The 22313-nt window shown below is 44.9% G+C and overlaps 1 protein-coding gene across 2 annotated transcripts in view; it reads left to right on the top strand.

Moving 5' to 3' along the window:
* BMP1 (bone morphogenetic protein 1) overlaps positions 1–22313 on the top strand; it is a 216461-nt gene that overhangs the window by 83229 nt on the left and 110919 nt on the right. The gene's annotated exons all lie outside the window — the stretch shown is intronic.

Below are 22313 nucleotides of genomic sequence, written 5' to 3' on the forward strand. Positions count from 1 at the left end.
TTTTTGGTCTGATGCCGGTTTTTTCGTATTTAGTGTCCCCTCTCCCCTCAAGTGCATTGCTTTGGTACACCCCAGGTAGTAATTATTATGGCTGCTCTGTGTCCTGTGATGTACGATAATAAAAATTGGATTTTCTTTACCTGTAAAAACATTTTTTTTTTTTTGGAGTACATCACAGGACACAGAGGTTCCCTCCCCTCTTCTCTGGGATGTTTATTTCTTGCTATAAAACTGAGGTACTTCCTGTATGGGAGGGATTGTAAAGGGGACTTCCTGTCTTTTTGGTTGCCAGTGTCCATTCACCTATAGGTGGCGTATAACCCAGATAAATAATTATGGCTGCTCTGTGTCCCGTGATATACTCTTAGAAAAGGATTTTACAGGTAAGCTGTAGGAAAAATAAGTTTTCTTTCCTTCCTTGATTCTTCTTAACCATTGGGTTATACTACCCCCTACAGGAGTAGGGCACTAGGCAGGAAAAAGCTTGACTACGCCTATGGGCAGTCCCAGGGGGTAAACACCCTCACTTGGCTATAGGCACTATACCTATTGTTGTTTTTCCTGCCTAGTCAGGAGTAAGGACCTAGTTCCTTGCTGGGATCTCTGGTCATGACATTTTTTTTCCTTTTTTAAATAGATTTTTTTCCTATCCTTTTTGTTTTATTCCTGTGAGAATCTACTATCAACTTCCCGACTGAGCGACGGACTGGATAATCTAGATCCAAAGGGTCCCCCCAGTCTGGCCAACAAGCACGCGCAGCCCTTAGCTTCGCGCTAGGTCGGCTGCGGCAAAGCCTTGCTGGACAGGGCTGGTCTGAGTTAAACGTCTCCTGGGGGCGCATACGACCTGGCCTCAGCCTGAGTCGCAGCGTTCCTCCTGCCCGACAGCCACCCACAATCCGATGGAGCGGTGGTCTGTCAGAAGCGGTGCCCATCCTGTTCCTGGGATAAGTAGCTGTCTCCCCTATACCCCTTGGAGGGTTTTTGAGGTGGATGTGGGCCTCTCCCTGGGACGGTGGGACCCCAGAGTACCCCCCCCCCCTAGCCCTCTATAAATTTGGTGGTCAATGTGGGTCTTCTGGATCCGGCCCCAAATTTAGGCCGTGGCTATGCAGCCTACTGGTCAGGAGCTATGTTGGTTGGCTCCAGTGAGGGTGGCACAAGCCATTACCCTCTGTTTGGGCATCTGCCCTCCCCTCCGCTGCCCCTGGGTGGTCCGCTCTGCCAAGGCTTGCGCCCAGGCGGCTGGGCATCCACTAAAATTTAGGCAGTGGCTTGCGGCCTACTAAGCTATGCGGCCAGGCTGGCACCTCCCTTGGAAGGGATTGGCGCTGTGGGGCCATTTTATTTTCTGATGGCAACCATGTCGCCATTATTGTGGAGGGTACCTACCCCTTTTAGCGCAGCGGGACCATCAAGATACCCTGCCTGCGTGTCCACATCACGGCAGGCGGCCCCCTTATAAGGGGTCTATTTCCTATTATGCGGGCCACTATGGAGGGGTTTAGAAGGCGACCACCTTGTTTTTTGTGGGGTTCAGTAGGTGGTCCATTCAAGGATCCTGGGTCGGCGTTCCCCCTTGCAGGATCGCAGTTGGCGGCCCTCCCCTGATTTGTTTTTCTGGGTGACCTTAGTATATAGTGTCCACCGCCCTCCCCTGCCTCATCTGTCCATCAGATCCTGAATCAGTTGTGGACGCAATTCACCCTCCTGGGTCTGCGTCCATGCACCTGAGTGCTTAGACAGTGAGGATGTTTCCTCTGCTCCTCTAGCCGTGCATGAAAAGGTGCTGGTGGATGCACTAATTGTGTCAGAGCGTGAAATTTTAAACATGACAGAGATGCTGCGTCGGAGACACTGATCCCTTTTGGCACCACAGGTCCTCCACTGTGGCAGGGGTGTTCCCCTTTACCGCTTGCTTTGACAGCATTGTCACATAATAGTGGAGTTGTCCAAAACGCACTCTTGTAGTCCCTAAGCGTTCTGCTATGCGGTAGCCTTATATGGATTCCCTGCCTAAAAAGTGGACGGTCCCGCCTGTAGTGGACTCGCCGGTTTCCAGGTTAAATAAAGCTACCTTAATTCCGGTTGAGGAGTCCTTGGCCTTTAAAGATCCGGTTGATAGGAGACCGGAGGCTCTGGCCCGCCATATGTTTCACTATGGCTGGTTCAGCTTAGGCCAGTATTTACTATTGCACTGGTGTCGCAAACTCTGATGAGTGGGCTAAACTTTTACACTGGGACCTGGAGGGGAGACTGCTTCCCCCTGCCTTTGCGGAGCGGCTTTTTTGATTTTAGGCTGTCTGTATCAGCAGTGGTCCTTCGGCGTCATATCTTGCTTGCAATGCTGGTCTGCGTACCAGACTTCTAAGAAGGGCTTATCTGATCTCCCCTTTGTTGTGGGTCGCATGTTTGGAGCTTCATTGGATGACATCATTAAGGGTCTCGCAGGGGAAGAGTACTCTTCTTCCGCAGGCTACCGAGGGCAAGAAGCCCCGTCGTAGATGTGGGCCATTCTTCCCGGCTCATAAGAGGTGTTGTGTTTTTTTTTTTTTCCATCCCTCAAGGGATAAAAGTCTTTCAGGACCTCCCCCGGAGGTTCGAAGAGGACTTGGTCTGGCAAGTCACAAGGGGCTCTTCCAGACCTGCGGACAAGGCTTCCTTTGTATGAAGGGGCGCCCTCACTCCTATCTGGGGTAGGGGGATGTCTTCACTGATTTCCGAACCCGTGGACCTCTCTGGTAAAGGTCAAGTGGGTCCACAAAGTCATTTGGTCCGGCTACAAGATCAAGTTTCGGTCTTTTCCTCCAGAAAGGGGCTTCACTTCCAATCTGCACTTGTCCTCAGATCGCTCACGGGGTCAATTTGGGGCAGTGCAAGACTTGTTACTTCATGGGGCGATGGTTCCGGCTTCATAATGTTTTCAGGGGTTTTACTTAAACTGGTTCATAGTTCCCTGGAAGGAAGGCAAGGTACGTCTAATTCTGGCCCTCAAGGCGCTAAACTGCTTTGTGCGGGTACAGGAGTTCCGAATGGAGTCCATTCGCATGGTAGTGGCATCCCTACATCTGGGGGATTTTCTCGCTTCTATCGACACCAAGAACGCCTACCTTCACATTCCAATATGTGCTGGTCACCAGCGCTTCCTCCACTTTGCCATGGGCAAGGAGCATTATCGGGTTGTGGCGTTTGCCCTTTGGTCTCACCTCCGCTTCTCTGGTCTTCACAAAGTGTTGGCCCCGGTGCTAGCATTGTTGCGTCAGTGGGGTATTGCTGTACTGGGGTACCTGGACGATTTTCTTCTGTGAGCAGAGTCTGACTGCTCTGATGGACACCTTGGAGATTACTCTGCAATCGCTGAGGGAGTTTGGTTGGCTTCTGAACCTTCAGAAGTCTGCTCTGGTTTCGTCCACAAAACTGGACTATCTGGATGAATTCGGCCTCAGAGCGTTGCTTCCTCTGGAAAAACACCAGGCTTGCATGTGGTACTGGACCTGATGGTGTCTACCTTCAAGGCGGTTCTGCTTGCACAGTTCCACACAAGATCTCTGCAAAAAGATTCTGGTGAAATGGGACAAGTATCCACAGTCTCTAGGGGGGGCTTTGTTCTCCGGCACTTCGACAGGGAAATCCTTTTCCCCCTGTACCGGGCGGCTGTTGCCACGGATGCCAGCCTGTCCAGATGGAGAGGCATCCTCGGCACAGCTTGTGCTCAGGGGGTCTGGACATGGGGAAGAGTCCAGACTGCCAATCAAGGTACTGGAACTCCATGAATAAGTGATCAGACTTTGTCTGGATCGTTGGACAATTCGTCTTCAGGGGTATCTAGTACGAATTCAATCGGACAATGCCACGGCTGTGGCCTATGTCAATCACCATGGGGGCACGAAGTGTCATGGCAGATCATGAAGTAGCTGGCATTCTAAGGTGGGCAGAATGATCGTTCCAGCCATTTCTGCTGTACACATTTCATGGAAGGTACCGGGGTTTGTGGCATGGTCTCGGGATCCTCTGACCGATGCTGCAGGCACATTAGTGGCTCCTTGGTGTCAGTATCCCCTGATTTATGCATTTCCCCTTCTCAAACTTCTGCTAAGACTCCTATGCAGGATTGAGGCAGCAAGGGATTCCAGTATTTCTGGTGGCACCAGACTAGCCTCGCGAATCTGGTACGGCTGGTGACTGATGCTCCTTGGAGACTTCTGCTCAGGGAAGATCTGCTGTCTCAATGACCAATCTTCCATCTTGCTTTACAGTCGTTGGTTTTAACGGCTTGGCAGTTGAAAGCCAGGTGCTGAAGGATAGAGGTTTGTCTCAATCTGTGATTCCTACGTTGTTAATGCTTAGAAAATCTACCTCTGGCAAGATCTGCCATCGTATTTGGAAGACGTACGTTGCCTAGTGTGATTCTTTTGGGGTTCTCCCTCGCTCCTTTTCGGTGGCTCGGATCTTGGCTTTTCTCCAATGGGGGGGGGTTGGTTGAGCAGCGCCTGACCTTGAGTACCATCAAGGACCAGGTTTTGGCCTTGGCTTTCTTCTTTTAACGTCCATTGGCCACACTTTTTCCTTGGTGCTTATCTTTTATCCAGGGAGCTCGACACTTGCTTCCTCCAGTGTGGTCCCCTTTACTGCCGTGGGCCCTCAGATTAGTGTTGTCAATTATCTGGAATCTCCCTTCAAAAACTTCGGGAAATTCCCCTGCTTACGTTTTCCCAGAAGGTGGCCTTTTTGGTGGCTATTACTACTGCGTGCAAGGTTTCAGAACTGACAGTGTTGTCTTGTCATTCACCTTACCTGTTGGTTTACAGAGCTAAGGTGGTTCTTCGTCCCTGTTGTTCCTTCCAAAGGTCGTCTCTGATTTCCATTTGAATGAAGACATTGTGTTGCCTTCCCTATGTCCCAGGCCTAACAGCCTAAGGAAATTGCTCTGCATTCCCTGGATGTGGTTTGGGCAATCAGGGTGTACCTGGCAGCTACAGAGTTTTTTTTTTTTTTTTAGAAAGTTACACTCCCTGTGTGTACTCCAAGTTGGACCTCAAAAGGGTTAGCTATTCCTGCTGCAATCATTCCTAGAAGGATCAGACCGACAGTGATTCAGGCATATTTAATTAGGGGTCAGGTTCCTCCTTTCCCTGCTGAAGCACTTTCTACTAGGGCGCTTACTGCCTCCTGGGCCTTCTGTCATCAGGCTTCAGTGATGCAGGTTTGCAAGATGGCCATCTGGTCGTCTGTGCACACTTTTACAAAGCTTTATAAAGTGGATGTGTTGGCATCTGTGGATGTTTCTTTTTGCTGCAAGTTTTTTCAGGCTGCTGTTTAGAGGACCTGTCCTCTTTGAGGGTGTATTTTGCTTTTCAGGTGAGCTCCAGTGGTTTTGGATGAGCTCCATGTTACCTGGTTGGCTATGGTTAGCCTTAGGAATTTTGTTCTGCTGTTTTCCCACCCCTCGTGTTAAACACTGCTTTGGGACATCCCAATGGTTAATAAGAATCAGGAGCTGTCTGCCAATGAACGAAAGAGAAAATGGGATTTTTAACCAACCGTAAATTCGGTTTCTCTGATGTTCATTGACAGATGCAGCACCCACCCCTCTGTGGAGTTGGCTTATTTCTGACACTGCTTTTAACAAAACGTAGTGCCTATAGCTGAGTGTGGGTGTATACCCCCTGGGACTACCCATAGGCTTAGTCAAGCTTTTTCCTGCCTAGTGTCCTACTCCTGTAGGGGGCAGTATAACCCAGTGGTTAAGAAGAATCAGGAGCTGTGTCCGTCAGTGAACATCAGAGAAATGGATTTTACGGTAAGTCAATAATCCCCATTTTTTTTTCTTTTTGTTTGGATAGACTAGAGAAAAAAATAGGCCCAAGGATTGGGATGGCCATTGGTTTGCGCCATTTTTCTTTTTGTTTGGATAGACTAGAGAAAAAAATAGGCCCAAGGATTGGGATGGCCATTGGTTTGTGCCATTCTTGACTAATAACCATTATTGTCGATTCGTTCATATTCACTTTCTGATTTGTTTTGTGCACCTAGTAAAATAAATGTTTTCCAAACCTGAGCATCTGATAATGCGAAGGATGGGTTAAAGCGGAGTTCCGGGCACAGATCTCATTTTTTGATGACCATACCCCCGGGACAGTCAGGGCTAGCACATTCCACAATGGCTAGCCTCTGATCTGTCCCAGTTCGCACTTACCTGCAAGAAGAAATACTTACTTTGAAAATTTCTTCCACAGCGTTTCCATCTCTTGTGGGCAGCTGAAGCCGGCGCGGTCCTCTTCGGTGTCTTCTTCCGCGTCTTCTTCTCCCAGAATGCGCCGCACCGGCCCTTCCGTCACTTCCGGTGCGGGACCGGTGACGTGCGGGGCCGGTGCCGTCGCATTGATTCCTGGGAGCGATGACGTTCAGCTCCCAGGAATCATCGCGAGGCAGGAAGTGACGGGGTGAGCCGCGGCGCTGGAGGAGGAAGTACCCTGAGGTGAGTATTTACGATCTTCGATTACAAGGTGAGTGTACAAAAAAAAAAAAACTATCCAATTCCTTTTCAGGTTATGTGTAGCTAGCGGAGGGGCACAAAAAAAAAAATACCGATTTTTGTGCCCGGAACTCCGCTTTAAGCTTTCCTATTGGTTAGTGGAGCTGCTTATTACCAGCTTGTTTATCAAAAAGGCTTGTGTTGCAGAAAGGGATGGCTCAAGTTTGATTTTTTTTTTTTTTTTTACAGGAAAACCGCAGATTTGCCCATCATTTTTTCTGTACCTACTATTCAATTTGTCAGGTGGTTTCCTCTGCAGACCACCTTTACCTGTGAATTATTCAATTATATTCTCAGTTCGAATTTCCCGTGTTTGCAATTGCTTTACACCTAAAAAAAAAATGTATAAATGGAAATCCCTTTTTTTTTTTTTTCCTCATGCACACCACCTCGCTTGGTGCCCCCTTGTTAAGATCCATGTGGCAGGCAAGGAAATCTGTAATCTGGGCAAGGGAAAAGCTCACACAACACCTTCCATGGAAACCCTTTGAAATGAATGCCTAGTCAGCTTTTTCCCTAGTTGTAGAAAAACCTACAAGTGCCCTTCCTATTTTACCTACAGTATAGTATGCAGCTGCTGTACATAAAACATAGTTTTACAGATTTCCACAGTTGTAAAACCTACATGTTAGACAATTATTGTAAAACCCATGTTTCCATTACTGGAATACAACACTGATTTTTGTAACAGTTGCATGCTATTTATCTGGAGCTGCTGTAAATACAAATTGCAGTCCCAATTGCTGGTGACCGTACATCGGTTAAACTCATTATGCTGCCTCAGATGCTGTATATCAACCTTGTCAAGGTAGCTAAAAAGCCCACATTGTTGCCACAAGTTATTTTCAATTTTGAAGATACATCTAGGCTATCACATCTCATGTTTTTCTCTGCAACAGCTGTACTTCTTGAGTATTTTCTGAAAAATATGATGAGGAAAAAATATGTATTTTTAAAGCGAAGAAAGGGTGTCGCTCACCAATCCAGTGCTTTAGTATGTAGATGAATGTAGCCTCAGTGTCTCTCCAGCCACGCCCCCCTGACATGTTTCTCCTCACTCACCGGAGCTTGGTCACAGAGGTAAGCCAACTTCTGTCACCAAGTCCCAGCGAGTGGGGTGAAACATGTCAGGTAGATCATAAGCTTAGTATTACATGCAATGCCAAGCTGCGGTTTCCAAAGCAAGCAAAGTAATTTCTTGTATTAAGCGAGGCATGGACTGCAGAGAGGCATGCACTGCAGAGAAAGATATATAATTTTGCCCCTGTACAAATCCTTAGTAAGACCTTATCTGGAATATGAAGTTAAGTTTTGGGCACCAGTTCTCAAAAAGGATATCAGGAAACTGGAGAAAGTGCAGAGAAGGGCAACAAAACTGATGAGGAGCTCAGCTATTAGGAAAGATTAGAAGAAATTTGTTTATTCTCTCTTGGGGAGAGGAGATAAAGGGGGGAGATATGAGCAACATGTACAAATATATAAGTGGTCCATATAGTGAACTTGGTGTTGAATAATTCACTTTAACGTCATCAGAGGACAAGGGGGCACTCTTTACGTCTAGAGGAAAAGATTTCATCTCTAAATACGGAAAGGTTTCTTTACAGTTAGAGCTGTGAAAATGAGGCCTAGAGTCCCCCCAGAGGTGGTTCTTGCCAGCCTTAGTAGATTGCTTTAAAATAGGCCTGGATTATTTTCTATGTGTACAGAATATAACTGGGTAATATCATTTATAGTTAGTTGATCCAGGGAATATCTGATTGCCTCTCAGGGGATCAGAAAGGAATTTTCCCCTACTGTAGCAAATTGTGTCATGCTTTGCTGGGGTTTTTCGCCTTCCTCCCGGATCAACTGTAGGTATAGGATTGTGTATATAGGATTGTATAGTTGTGTTTTCTTGTTATTTCTCTATCGTTCATCGACAGACGCAGCTTCATCATCTTTAGACCAATAGGTTATGCTCCTCCTATCAGAAATAGGCACTAGGCAGAAAAAAACTTTTACCATGCTTATGGGGCTGTCCCTGCAGGCATCACCCCACACACTCTGCTTCAGCCTGCAGTTTTTCTGCCTAGTTTAGGAATAGGACCTAGCTCCCTGCTGGGACTTCAGTTTTAGCTGTTAATAGGGAAATGTTGTTGTTTTTATGATTTTTTGTTTTCACTAGTTAGTTCCTGGAGAACTACAAGCAACAGCTGGCTAGTGTTCTAAACGCAATAATGGTAACCACACTTGATGTGGCTAAAAAGCTGGTCTGCGGATCAGGTTTCTAAAAAGGCTCTACAGATCTCCCCTTTACAGGGGACCGCCTATTTGGGTTTTTGTTGGAATCCGCTAAGGGCGAGTCACCACGTAATAGACAGGCCCCTTATTTTTCAGCACACCGGCAGCCCCTTTGTGTCTTCGGCACGCAGGAGCAAGGGGTGATTGTGACAGTTCCCTCTCGGGAAAACTTTCAGGGATTCTATTCAAGGTGAACTGAGGTACAGAAGTTTTAAATGGAATCCATTCGAACGGTAGTGGCGTCTCTACACCAAGGTGACTTTTTGGCATCTGTAGATATCAAGGACTCATATCTACACATTCCTATCTATGCTGGACGCCAGTGTTTTTTCTTCGCTTCCCTGTAGGAGAGGAGCATTATCAATTTGTAGCGTTATCCTTTGATCTCGCCTCCACCCCCAGGATCTTTACCAAGATGCAGGCTCCAGTGTTGGTATTACTGCGCCAAAGGGGGATTCCGGTACTGGGATACCTGGACTATCTCCTTTTTGAGGGCTGACTCTCATTCAGCCCTGTTGGGTGACTTGACGATCACTTTACAGACTCTGCAAAAGTTCGGTTGGAACACCAATTTCAAAAAAATCTGCCCTTATACCTTCATTAACCACTTTACCACCGGAGGATTTTGCTGTCTTACGTCTGGGCCACTTTTTGCGATTCGGCACTGTGCGACTTTTAACTGACAATTGCGCGGTCATGCAATGCCGTACCCAAAGAAATTGACGTCCTTTTTTCCCCACAAACAGAGCTTTCTTTTGGTGGTATTTAATCACCTGTGCGATTTTTACTTTTTGCGCTATAAACAAAAAAAGAGCGACATTTTTGAAAAAAATAACAATATTTTTCACATTTTTTTTATATGAAATTCCCCCCCGAAAAAATGTAAAAATCAAAATTTTTTCTCATTTTAGGCCAATTTGTTTTCTGCTACATATTTTTGGTAAAAAAATCGCAATAAGCGTATTTTGATTGGTTTGCGCAAAAGTTATTGCGTTTACTAACTAAGGGAAAGATTTCTGTCGTTTTTGGTGTTGTTTTTTTTTTTTTTAACTAGTAATGGCGGCGATCTGCGATTTTTTTTTTTTTTTTTTTTTTTTTGCGGGACTGTGACATTGCGGCGGACAGATTGGACCCTTGACTGACATTTTTGACACTTTTGGGGTTACCAGTGACATTACTACAGTAATCAGTGCTATAAATATGCACTGCTACTGTAAAAAGACACTGGCAGGGAAGGGGTTCATTTTATTGGAGAGGGAGGGGTTAATGTATGCCTGGTGCTTACTGACGTGTGGGGGGAGGTGACTATGTGACACAAGGACAGATCGCAGGTTCAGCTGTGCTGAACCCTGCAATCTGACCCTGCCTGTTACTTAGTAGATCCGCCCGCTTTGTTTACACAAGCGGGCGGATCTCCAGACTTGATTCCCCGACGATCGGGGAAGAGCAGCGGCAATCACCGCTGCTCCTCCCCTGGCCCGACTCCCGCTGTGACTGAATACAGCGGGAGCGAGCCTCCGGCGGCGCGCGCCACCGAGAAGGGGGACTGTTTGGCGACGTAGGTCTATGTCGCCAGATAACAAACCACTTTACCGCAGTAGAGCTCTAGTGAGCAGCGGCAAAGTGGTTAAGACTGGATTATCTGGGCCTGACTCTGGATTCCAGTTTGGAAAGGGTCTTTTTTCCTCCAGACAAGCTGCACAAGTTGCGATCCGTTTGCTGTTGTCAAGCAATCTGTCCTCTCTGCGGACTTGGGTCTGATGGTGTCGACCTTTGAGGCGGTTCCGTTTGCTCTGTTCTACACGAGCGCCTTACAAAGGTAGATTCTCATCAAATGGAACAAAGATCCAAAGTTCTAGGATACTTTGATTCGGTTGTCACAACACAAAGACTGCTTTACTATGGTGGCTTCAATTGTTATCACTACGACAGGGCAAGTCCTTCCTTCCATTGTATTCGATGGAGGTATCCACGGACGCCAGCCTGTCAGGCTGTGGAGAAGTGCTGGGGAAGTTCTGCGCCCAGGGGTCCTGGACAATAGAAGAGTCCAAAACTTCTGATAAAATATTTTGAAGCTCAGAGCAATAAAGCTTTGCCTGAGCCACTGGACAAATCGACTGCAAGATTGTCCGGTCCGGATTCAATCGGACAATGCCATGCCCCTGGCTTAGTGTCTTGGCAGCCCGGGAGGTGTCCGAGATCCTGGATTGGGCAGAAAAGTTTGTACCCAGCCCTCTCTGCTGTGCACATCCCAGGTGTAGAGAACTGGCAGATTACCTGTGTCATCAGGTGTTGGATCAGGGGGAGTGGTCCCTGCACCCAGAGGTGTTTTCATCTTCTGTGTATACGGTGGGGGACACCCAACATCAACCTGTTTGCTTCTCGACTCAACAAGAAGGTTCAGAGGTTTGTAGCCAGGTCTCTGGATCCACTGGCCGACACCACAGATGCACTGGTGACACCTTGGAATCAGTATCAGCTGATTTATGCATTCCCTCCGCTAAAACCTCTACCGAAGCTTCTTCGCAGGATAGAAGTGGAAGGGGTTTTTCGGTCATTCTGGTGGCCCCAGACTGGCCTGGCCAGTCTTGGTACGCAGACCTGAAAAGGTTGGTCGCCGATGCTCCCTGGAGACTTCCTCTCTGGGAAGATCTGCTTTCTCAAGGACCGATCTTCCATCCTCCTTTACAGTCACTGGCTTTAACGGCGGGGCTGTTGAAAGCCAGGTATTGAAGGATAGCATTCTTCCTGATTCAGTGATTCCTACACTACTGAAGGCCAGCAAGTCTACTTACAGGAAGATCTATCATCGTACGTGAAAATTGTACATTTCATGGTGTGAATCATTGAAAGTGCACCCTCACTTGTTCTCGGTGGCTAGGGTTTTGACTTTTCTTCAAGAAAGGGTTGAACGGTTGGCTTTGGTCACTATCAAAGGCCAAGTGTCGGCTCTGGCTGTGTATTTCCAACGCCCTTTAGCGACGCATGCCCTGATTCGCACTTTTATTCAGGGGCTTTGCCATATGGCTCCCCCGAGGCGATCCCCACTACCTCCGTGGGATCTGAACTTGGTATTATCTGTTCTTCAAAAACTTCCCTTTGAGAACATTGGGGAGATTCCTCTGCTTGCCTTGTCTCAGAAGGTTGCATTTTAGTGGCTATTACTTCTGCCCACGGAGTATCTGAATTGGCGGCGTTGTTCTGCCGCTCTCCTTATCTGGTGGTTCACAGAGATAAAGTGGTACTCCGACCTAATCAGTCATTTCTTGCTAAGGTGGTTTCTGATTTTCATCTGAATGAAGACATTGTGCTGCCTTCACTCTGTCTCAAGCCCAAGCATCCCAAGGAATTTGCCTTGCATTCTTTGGATGTGGTTCAGGCAATCAGGGTTTACCTGGAGGCCACTGAGTCTTTTAGAAAATCAGACGATCTTTTCGTCCTTACAGGAGGGCCGCGTAAAGAATTGGCTGCGTCTGCAGTGACCATACCCAGATGGATCAGGCAGAAGGTAGTTCAGGCTTAAGGGTCAGGTTCCTCTTTTCCCAGTGAAGGCGCAATCTACTAGAGTGCTGAGTGCCTCTTGGGCTTTTCGCCATCAGGCGTCAGTGCTACAAGTTTGCAAGGCGGCAACTTGGTCGTCTGTGCATATGTTCACAAAATTCTACAAAGTAGATGTGTTGGCATCTTCGGATTCTTTCTTTGGCCGCAAGGTTTTGCAGGCTTCTGTTTTAAAGAGAACCATTTTGTTTGTTCTCTTTGAGGGTGTATGTTTTTCTAGGTGAGCTGCAATTGTTCCTGCTTGAGCTCCATGTTGCCTTGTCAGCTAGGTTTAGCCTTTGGGGAATTATGTCTTTTTGCGTTGTTGTTTTCCCACCCCCCCATGATTTTACTGCTTTGGGACATCCCAATGGTCTAAAGATGATGGAGCTGTGTTGATGAATGATAGAAAAAAAATTGATTTTTGTAAGAACTTACCTTTTTAAAAACCATTTCTCCGAAGTTCGACAGTCGCAGCACCCGCCCATCTACTTCTGAGTGTATGGGGTTATTTTGTCTTTTAAACACTGCTTGCAACGAAACTGCAGGTTGAAGCAGAGTGTGGGGTTATGCCTGCAGGGACAGTCCCATAAGCGTGGTAGCGACAGTCCCATAGGCGTGGTAACGTTTTTTCCTGCCTAGTGCCTATTCCTGATAGGAGTAGCATAACCCATTGGTCTAAAGATGATGGAGCTGTGTCTGTGGAACTTCAGAGAAAACAATTTTGCGGTAAGTAATTACAAAAATCCATATTTTTTATTGGTTAAGCTAGATGGACTTGTCTTTTTTTTTTCAACCTGACTAGCTATGTAACTATATGTAACCATGTATTTTTTTCAAATATAACATAAATTTTAGGCCTCGTGTACATTGGAGTAAATTGACGCTGCTTTTGCAGGCGTCCAAATGTATTTTTTTTTTTTTGCCTTAAAACTCCAGTATTAGCGTATGTGGCTATGCACATTAGGCATTTAGATCTGTGTTTTTAAAAGCCGCATTTAGAGGCATAAACGAAATGCCCCAAGGTTACGTTTGTGCATAATTATGCTTATAAGCTCCTCTCCAAATACACCTAAGCATGTTCTTATTCTGCGAACAAGTTTATTTTAGTGACTAGAATAAATGAATATTCCTTCCAGTAGAATGCTCATATGCTTCTACCAGTAGAATGCTCATATGCTTCTAAAGGCAATATGCCTGTAAACGTTTAAAAATACATTGGAGGCATATTTTCTGCCAACTTCTGACAGCATATTTGGAGCATAAATTCATATGCCCGTGTGCTTGAGGCCTTAGGCTGAACCTTAATTGTCCCAAACAATCCCTACATTTTTTGTGCTTGACCAAAAAAATTTTCTTGTGACTTAGACTCCACTTGAACAGGTGTTTAGCCACAGTGCGAATCCCAGCGTCCAGAATCTACTGATCCTGTGTGCATCCGACTTTGATCATCACAGCTGATCGCTGGTTGTGTGAAGAGGCACACATGGCTGCAGCTACCAAGCCCATACACTGCAATGACGAGGCTTGTTGGTGGCCACAGCTATTGGCACAGCCAGTATTTGCAGCTGTCAAACCCTGCAGCAGGAATCAGTAGATTTATGCAGTTGAGATTCTTACTCTGGGTAAACAGTAACACCCATGTGAATGTAGCCTTACTGTTGTTTGCATAGCCAAAACTCTTATTTAGTAGTGAAGAATTGGTGTACTAAACAAACAAGTGCCGCATTAGTATGTAACCAGATTAGTGTTCATGCTAAATTTCATTGAAACAAAAAGTCCTTCAAAATCTCTCCAACAAAAATATTTTGAATCTTGTTTTAGCCATCCACCATGTGAACCTAATTATTTAATCTGTTCTATGTATCCACCACCACCAGATGTGCTGTCACCTGGATTTATTCACCTGACCTCACATAACATGCTCGGTCAAAAAATGCTTATGCCTCTCTAAGTGGATCAAGGTAAGTAGTCTAAAATGACACCGGTCTTGCTTTTCCAATCCTGCTTCCATTGGCAGTCTCCACCTTCACTTCTCCACTCATCCACTCAGTACCATGCAAAAAACACTATAAGAGCCGGTTCACACTACCACGACCAGAAAGTCGCCTCATAAGGGGCGACTTGTTAGCGCGATTTTCAGCGCAACTTGTGAATTATTTTAAGCGACTTGTATGATAGACGACTTTGTACGACTTTGTATTTGGCCAATCAGAATATGATGTGTTGTGACCTAATTCCCCTTTTCTGTTTTTTTTTTTTTTTAACTCATTTCCTCATTGCCCACCAAAAAAAAGTTCATAATTGTCGTTTTTGGATAGAGAGCCAATTATTGAAAAAATTATTTTAAAAAAAAAAAGGGATTTCTTCGGATTCAGTGTCTGGGGGGTCAAAAAAGTGTACCTGTGAAGTTTCAGCTCTATAGCATGTCCAGAACCAGAAAAAAAAAGATAATTTTTCTTAGAATTTTTAGTAGCACAGGGATGGGGTCCTGCTCCTTTCACACCTGGGCATATTTATTGGGCATTTTTTGGGCGTCTTTGGAGGCAGGCATGACAATCTGAACTTCTGTATAGGGGTATATATACACACACACACACACACACACACACACAGATATAGATATATCTATAGATATATATAGATATATATACACACACACATATAGGTGTGAAAGGAGCGGAACCCCATCCCTGCGCTAATGAAATTATTTGCAGGGATGGGGTTCCGCTCCTTTCACACCTATATGTGTATATATATATATGTGTATATATATATATATATATATATATATATATATATATATATATATATATATATATATATATATATATATAATATATATGTGTGTGTGTGTGTGTGTAGATACCCCTATACAGAAGTTCAGATGTCTCCAAAGATGCCCAATAAATGCCTGCAACAAAAACGCCCAGGTGTGAAAGGAACGGAACCCCATCCCTGTGCTACTAAAGATTCTAAGAAAAATTATCTTTTTTTTCTGGATTCCAGAAAACATACATACACATACACATACACATACACATACACATACACATACACATACACACACACACACACACACACACATATAGGTGTGAAAGGAGCGGAACCCCATCCCTGCAAATAATTTCAGTAGTGCAGGGATAGGGTTCCGCTCCTTTCACACCTATCTGTGTATGTGTATATATACATATATGTGTGTGTATATATACCCCTACACAGAAGTTCGGATGTCATGCCTGCCTCCAAAAACGTCCACAAAAAAGCCCAATAAAAGCCTGAAACAAAAACGCCCAGGTGTGAAGCCCCATCCCTGCTCTACTAATAATTCTAAGAAAAATTATCTTTTTTTCTTATGGCGGTCACCCTGACATGGATGAGTTCTGTCACCCTGGCATAGCAGTCAGAGTCAGTTCACCCTAAACTACACTACGGTCACCCTGACACTTAACACTTTCCCTACAGAAACTAGATTATTGAATCTAACTATAATGGTATATAGTATCCTAACTACACTGCATATCCCCTTCCTCACACCAAGTGTCCACCAGTGCCATGTATCAGTGCCACGAATCAGTGTCCACCAGTGCCACTGCCCACCAGTGCCACGTATCAGTGCCACGAATCAGTGTCCACCAGTGCCACGAATCAGTGTCCACCAGTGCCACATATCAGTGCCACGTATCAGTGTCCACCAGTGCCATTTATCATGTGTCCACCAGTGCCGCTCTCACAGACCAGGCAGAGATAATGGTATATAGGAACTGTAGGCATGGCTGCAATGTGGGGAATGCCTGGCTAAATTTCCTTCTTCTTCCTGGAAAGTCGGATCACAAGTCGCTTCAAATAAGATAAGGATCCGACTTGGAGGCGACTCCCATTGAAGTCTATTGGCACAAGTCTGATACAAGTCGCCTCAAAGTAGTACAGGACCCTTTTCTGAAGTCGGAGCGACTTCAGTAGTGCATATTAAGACGGCTCTCATTGATTTACATTGCATTTGTTATGTCAAGCGACTCGGGGCGACTTGAGGGCACACAAGTCGCGGCAGTGTGAATGGAGTCTTATAGTGCTTATCCTTTTTAAAATGTTATTAAACCAAATTTTAAAATCCATGCTCACATGTTCTGGTGGTGGTGGATACACGGAACGGAGCACGCATGGATGGTTAAAACCGTATTTAAGATACTTATTTTGGAGAGACTTTGGAGGACTTTTTTTTTTTGTCAATTAATTTTTGCATGAGCACTGATCTAGGTAAATACTAAAATGGCTTATATTTATTTAGTATGCTTTTTGACTTCTGTATGAGAGTCAAATTAGTTCATAGCCGCTAGTGACGTTACATTTTTAATATATCTTATTTTGTTAATATTTTTGTTTTGTCTGTTTGGGACATTGCACACAAAAAAAAAAAAAACATTGTAGCAGCTGACAAGGGACATCATTTAAAGTGAAGAATTAGTGCCTGTGTAAAGTTCCTATTGCTGCCTCTAAAGAGGGTAATCCCCCTCACTTTGTACTTTGTAGAAGTTTTCTCACACTTCCTTCTCTCTATGGATGCAGAAAGTGGAGGGTAATCTCCCCAGCATGGTACAGACAGCAAAAAATAAACTGACAAAGAGTTTTAATCACCCCCTACTTTATCAAACACAAAAACATTATATATTATTGTTAGCATTCATCCCTGCAATTTTGTGATATAATTGAGAAGAATGCAGATAACAAATTTGTTACATTATTACGTATTATCAGTAGTAGTTTGTAGATCAGAGTGTAAATAGCATAGCTTTGTATGTGTGTTTTTTTCCCATCAATCAGTTTAATTAGTTTACTTTCGTGCCTCTTCTACAAAGCCACAAGTCCTGCTGCCTCTCTTTGTCAGATGTCTCTACTTAGGCTGAGAGTTTCACTTGTTCTGGGGAACTTTCTGATGGGTCTGACATGGTATTCCTGGATGTCTGTTTTCTTGATTGTGCCTTGAAGTGGTCTGATGAAAGCCTCCATTGGGTTATCTGCAAAATACACAAGCTACATCCATTGATTCTTCTCTGACTGAAGAGCAAAAGCTCTACTAGATAGATAATCTGAGGCCTGCCAAACTTCAGTCCTTGTTACAAAGTATAATGAAATTGTCCTTCCAAACATGTTAATGGAATTTCCACTTAAGCCTATTTATCTAATTCTTCCTCAAGCCTCTCCTTGGTTTAAAAGGTGCAAATCTCTTCAGGATTCAGTGACTTACACTAAATAAAGCTTGCCAACCTGTCTCAAATGTCCTGCCGGTTTTCTGGGATGATGGTATGTTGGCACATTATGAAGCAATGTGCTTCACATACCTGCTTCTAAGCTTTCTCCATTCCGTAATCTTTCCCAGACTAGTATTCAGTCAATGTGCTGGACATATTACTTTTATAGCTTTTGAACATCTCCTGCTTCTCTAGCAAGGACAGTTTAAGGCTACTGAGAATAGTAGGGTTTGCGGTATGTAATTTATGATGATAAAACATTTATTTGAAGCCTAATTGCAGCCAAAATCAAAAACCGAAACCTCAGCACAGATACATAACTTACAGTCAGGAGTCTTTGTGTTGATTCCTCTGCTGTAAGTAGTAATCTTTCTTCATTTTGCTTCTGCTGCTGTAAACTACTGGTGCAACAGGGGTTAATAGAGCTAAGGGGCTGTTACAACCTTTTAAAAGAGCCTGACTATGCCCACCCTTTCCACCCAGCTGCCTCATTCACTGAAGCTGTACTATAGCTTCTATGAATGGAACAGGATCTAAGAACCAAGAACAGGCAGATGATTACTACTAACAGAAGAGGAATCCGCACAAGGGACACATCTTACTAACTGTAAGTTATGCCCTTCGTACGGTTTTTCCTGCTTTTGACTGCACTTAGACTTTACCGTGTATCTTTTTTGGAAGGTTTATTTTTGTAGATGTGTAGCCAGGTGCTTGGCTGAGAATTAAAGAGGAAGTAAACTCTGGGGTTTTTTTTTTTTTGTACTTTTTTTCTTACCTGCAAAGTTAAGGCATAATGTGCATAATTATGGGACACTTGCCTACAAACTAAGCCCTCGTCGTCCCAGCTAAAGGCCGCAATAATCCTGTGCATGCGTGCTGGAGCCACCGGTCACAGCACGGGCAGCCATTCCTTCAGAGCGCATTAGCCAATGATGTAATTGGCACAGTATACAGTAAATATCTCCTAAACAGTGCAAGTTTAGGAGATATTTACAGTACCTATAGGTAAGCCTTATTATAGGCTTACCTATAGGTACAAACATTAGAGGGAAGTTTACTTCCTCTTTAGGAGTGAGAGAAACACTGACTGCGTCTGCTTCCTGGAGCTGTTGCTCTGGCTTGCTAAACTGGCTAGATCAGCAGGAGGAATGGAAAGAGCTGAATTTACTCAGGCTGTACATGACACAGCTTGCTCTTGCCATGAGGGAGAGTGCACATCACTTTCCAGTGTGCACAATCGGTTCTGCAATTTGGTTGCCTGAGCAGAGTGCTGAGTTTGAGGTGCTGACAGCCAAAATTACCAGGGTGCAGGGAAGAGAGTTATCGCTGTGTGTGACTGTATGGTGAGCTTCAATATCACTGCCACTAGTGAGCTGCTGCTGTGGGGATTTACTATCTGCTGCTAGAGAGACTGGGCCCTTTGGGAACTGGCCATACAGCCATCTAGTAACTTCATTGCTGCCTGCAGGCTTGACTGGGACTATTCTTGCATGCACCAACTGTACAACTGGGCCCTAACACTAGCTGGCTAAAGAGTTGGGACTAAAGACTCTTTACAGCTGCTACACAGGAACTTTCACCTATTACTTATGCTAAGAGGTACCTCTTGGGGGACATTGCACTATAACTGAGTCACATTCTCCAAGGGTGCACTCTGGACTAGTTATAGTTTTATTATTCATATTGCAGTTAATGCTTATGTGCACTGTTTTTCTGATGACTTTGCTGATTCATGAGGTAATCCCAGGCTAGTGGTACCGAACTCTATTTTAAATTACCTTGGTATAGTGATTATACTGTCTAGTGATCTGTGTCTGAACTTAACTTCTGTGTGTTTATGTTTAAACCACCATTTATTCTAACCCTTACCACTAAACGGTCTTGTCTATTTTCTGGTGCGGATTCACAGCCAAGTTAAAGGTATTTATAGTCATGTTCTTAGAAGTACTTGCAGTAACTTTCATTCAACCAGGTGTGTAAAAGGATTGAGGTTGTTCCTGGAGTTGAGGTGCAGAACAGAGTACCCAAATTACCAAGTGCCTCTTGCGGGGGTAGTGCTACAGATATAATTTTATTATCTAGATTACCCATTAACCCAGCCTTTCTCAATCATTTTACCCCAGAGGAACCCCTAAAACATCTGGTGTCTGGAATCCCCTTACTAAAACCATCTGTCTTCAATAGGGTCAATGCCCCTTACATTGATGGTCAATAAGAAGAATCCAACTCTTGCGGAAGTGGTCAGAATGCCAGCCTTAGAGATGGTTTAACCACTTCAATACAGGGCACTTTCACCCCCTTCCTGCCCAGGCCAATTTTTTTAGCTTTTAGCGCTGTTGCATTTTGAATGACAATTGCGAGGTCATGCAACACTCTACCTAAACTAAATTTGTCATTTTTCCCCCCACAAATAGAGCTTTCTCTTGGTGGTATTTGATCACCGCAAGGTTTTTTCTTTTTTGCTACACAAATAAAAAAAGACCGAAAAGTTTGAAGAGAAAATTTTTTTGTTATAAAATTTTGTAAATAAGTTTTTTTTTTTCCTGCACTGGTGGGGTGGCACTTATAGGTGGCACTGGTGGGCACTGATAGGCAGCACTGGTGGGAAATAATGGGCACTGGTGGGTGGCAGTGATGGATGGCAATGATGGGCACTGGTGGGTGGAACTGATAGATGGCAATGATGGGCAGTACTTATGAGGGCACTAAAAGGATCCCTGAGCCCTGATTGGCATCTCTGGTGGCCATGGGTGGGCATCACTGGTGGCCATGGGTGGGCAATCCCTGGTGGCTCTAGTTGCATCCTCCAAGGGTGTGCACTCGTAATCAATGCTCTGATTACAAGCACAATCCCCCCCCCCCCGTCAGGGGAGCCGCAGATCGGTTCTCCTCTACTCGTGCCTGTCAGGCATAAACTGAGGAAAGCCAATCAACTGCACTTCCTACTTACTATGTGACCAGCTGTGATTGGACACAGCTGGTCACACGGTAAAGAGCCTATGTCATTAGGCTCTATACCGGAATCGGTGATGCGGTGAGTCAGAGTGACACACCGCACCACCAACCGGCGCTCTGCGCGCCAAACACCCCCCCCCCCCCCCGATGGGCGCATAGGGAGATGTATCCTGCTGGACGTAACAGGACGGCCAGTCAGGATAGAGCAACCACTTTCTGGCTGTCATTTTGCTATAGGACGGGCGTCAAGTGGTTAAAAGATCTTTGGTGTCCTGTTGCTTGCTTTGCCAAATAACATTGTCCCTGGGAGATAAATCCGGCACAGCTTAAGGAACCCCTTGCAACCTCTGGAGAAATCTTAGGGTTCCACAAAATCCTGGTTTAGAATGGCTGCCCTAAACTCTAAAATTTGACCATACAAGCTCAGATAATTCAACAAAACCAGATGTATACCAAAAGATGTTATAGTTGATTCTACCACAGTCTAGTAGGGGGTAGTTGGAGCAGAGATCAGTTAACCTAACTGTGTGTTTTGGGGAGGGATTGGAGAACACAAAAGAGTAAGCACATGCACATATACAAACTCCATGCAGTTAGCGTTTATGGTGCGAATCAAACCCTGGGCCCAGAGTAGTAAGGTAAAATGTAGGCCAATTAGGCAAAACTGTGTACCTTTTGGGGCTAAAATTTTGAGATAGTCCCCCCCAAAAACCGACAATATAGCCGCAAGAACAGGAAGCGACAATGACATTCGGCCAGAGAAGTATACTTAAATACTCAACAGTTGTTTTGTCCTGTGTAGGTGAAAGGGCAGATCAGTGATAATTCCATAGGAAATGTGCTGAACAGAGTGTTCTGGACCTGGAAATCATGTCCTGATAAGCAGGGTCATTGTGGAATGATAAGCATGTACACAAACATAGAGCCACCCTCCCTGTTTGCTTACTCAGCAGAAAACCAAAGTGACAGCATCTTCCCATCCGCCTGTCACAGCCAGATTTGTGTTTGGCAACATCCATGGTGGCGTGGCCCTGCTGATGAATATTTGAGAGACAAATCCTTTTCATGTTCTTTTGCAAAAGTGCTGTGTTTTGTTTTTTTTTTGCATGAAGCTGCTGGTAAATGTTTTAGCAACTGAAGCAGAAAACAAGGGTCTAACTCAGATAAAGTGTCTGTCTTCTATACCAATTAGATTTCATCTAGGGATCTACAAACTTTCTGAACAAAGGGCCAGTTTATTGTCCTTCAGATTTTGAGAGGGCCGGACTGTGGGAATTAGGAGTAGAAAATGCCCTGGTATCAATGGAAGTAAAGAATGCCCCGTCATTGGTATTAGTGAGAGGAATATTGCTCAATCATTGGTGTCTTTGGGAGGAATAGTGCCCCATCATGGGTGTCAGTGGGAAGAGTAGTGCCCCCTTGTTTGGGTCAGTGGTAGGAGTTCTACCTTGTATCAGTGGGAAGAATAGTGTCGGAAGGGCCTGATAAAGGCAAGCAAAGTGCCACATTCGGCCCCGGGGCGCAGTTTGGAGACCACTTATCTGATCTATACTTAAGGAATCAGTTAGGAGTAATAGACACCTTTTCTCAGTCTTGCAAAAGGACTTGTTTACCACACTGCTTTGGTGGTGAGATCTTTGAATTTGATCTGACTATGTATTGTTACCCTGTTTGTTTCCTCATTAATTTTTTTTTAAATTGTTAAACTGCATATTTAGTGAGTATAGCCAGGGTCTTAAGCTGACAGATTGCTACTG

Source organism: Pelophylax lessonae (assembly GCF_965119305.1).
Source record: "Pelophylax lessonae genome assembly, chromosome: 4".
NCBI classification, from domain to species: Eukaryota; Metazoa; Chordata; class Amphibia; order Anura; family Ranidae; genus Pelophylax; species Pelophylax lessonae.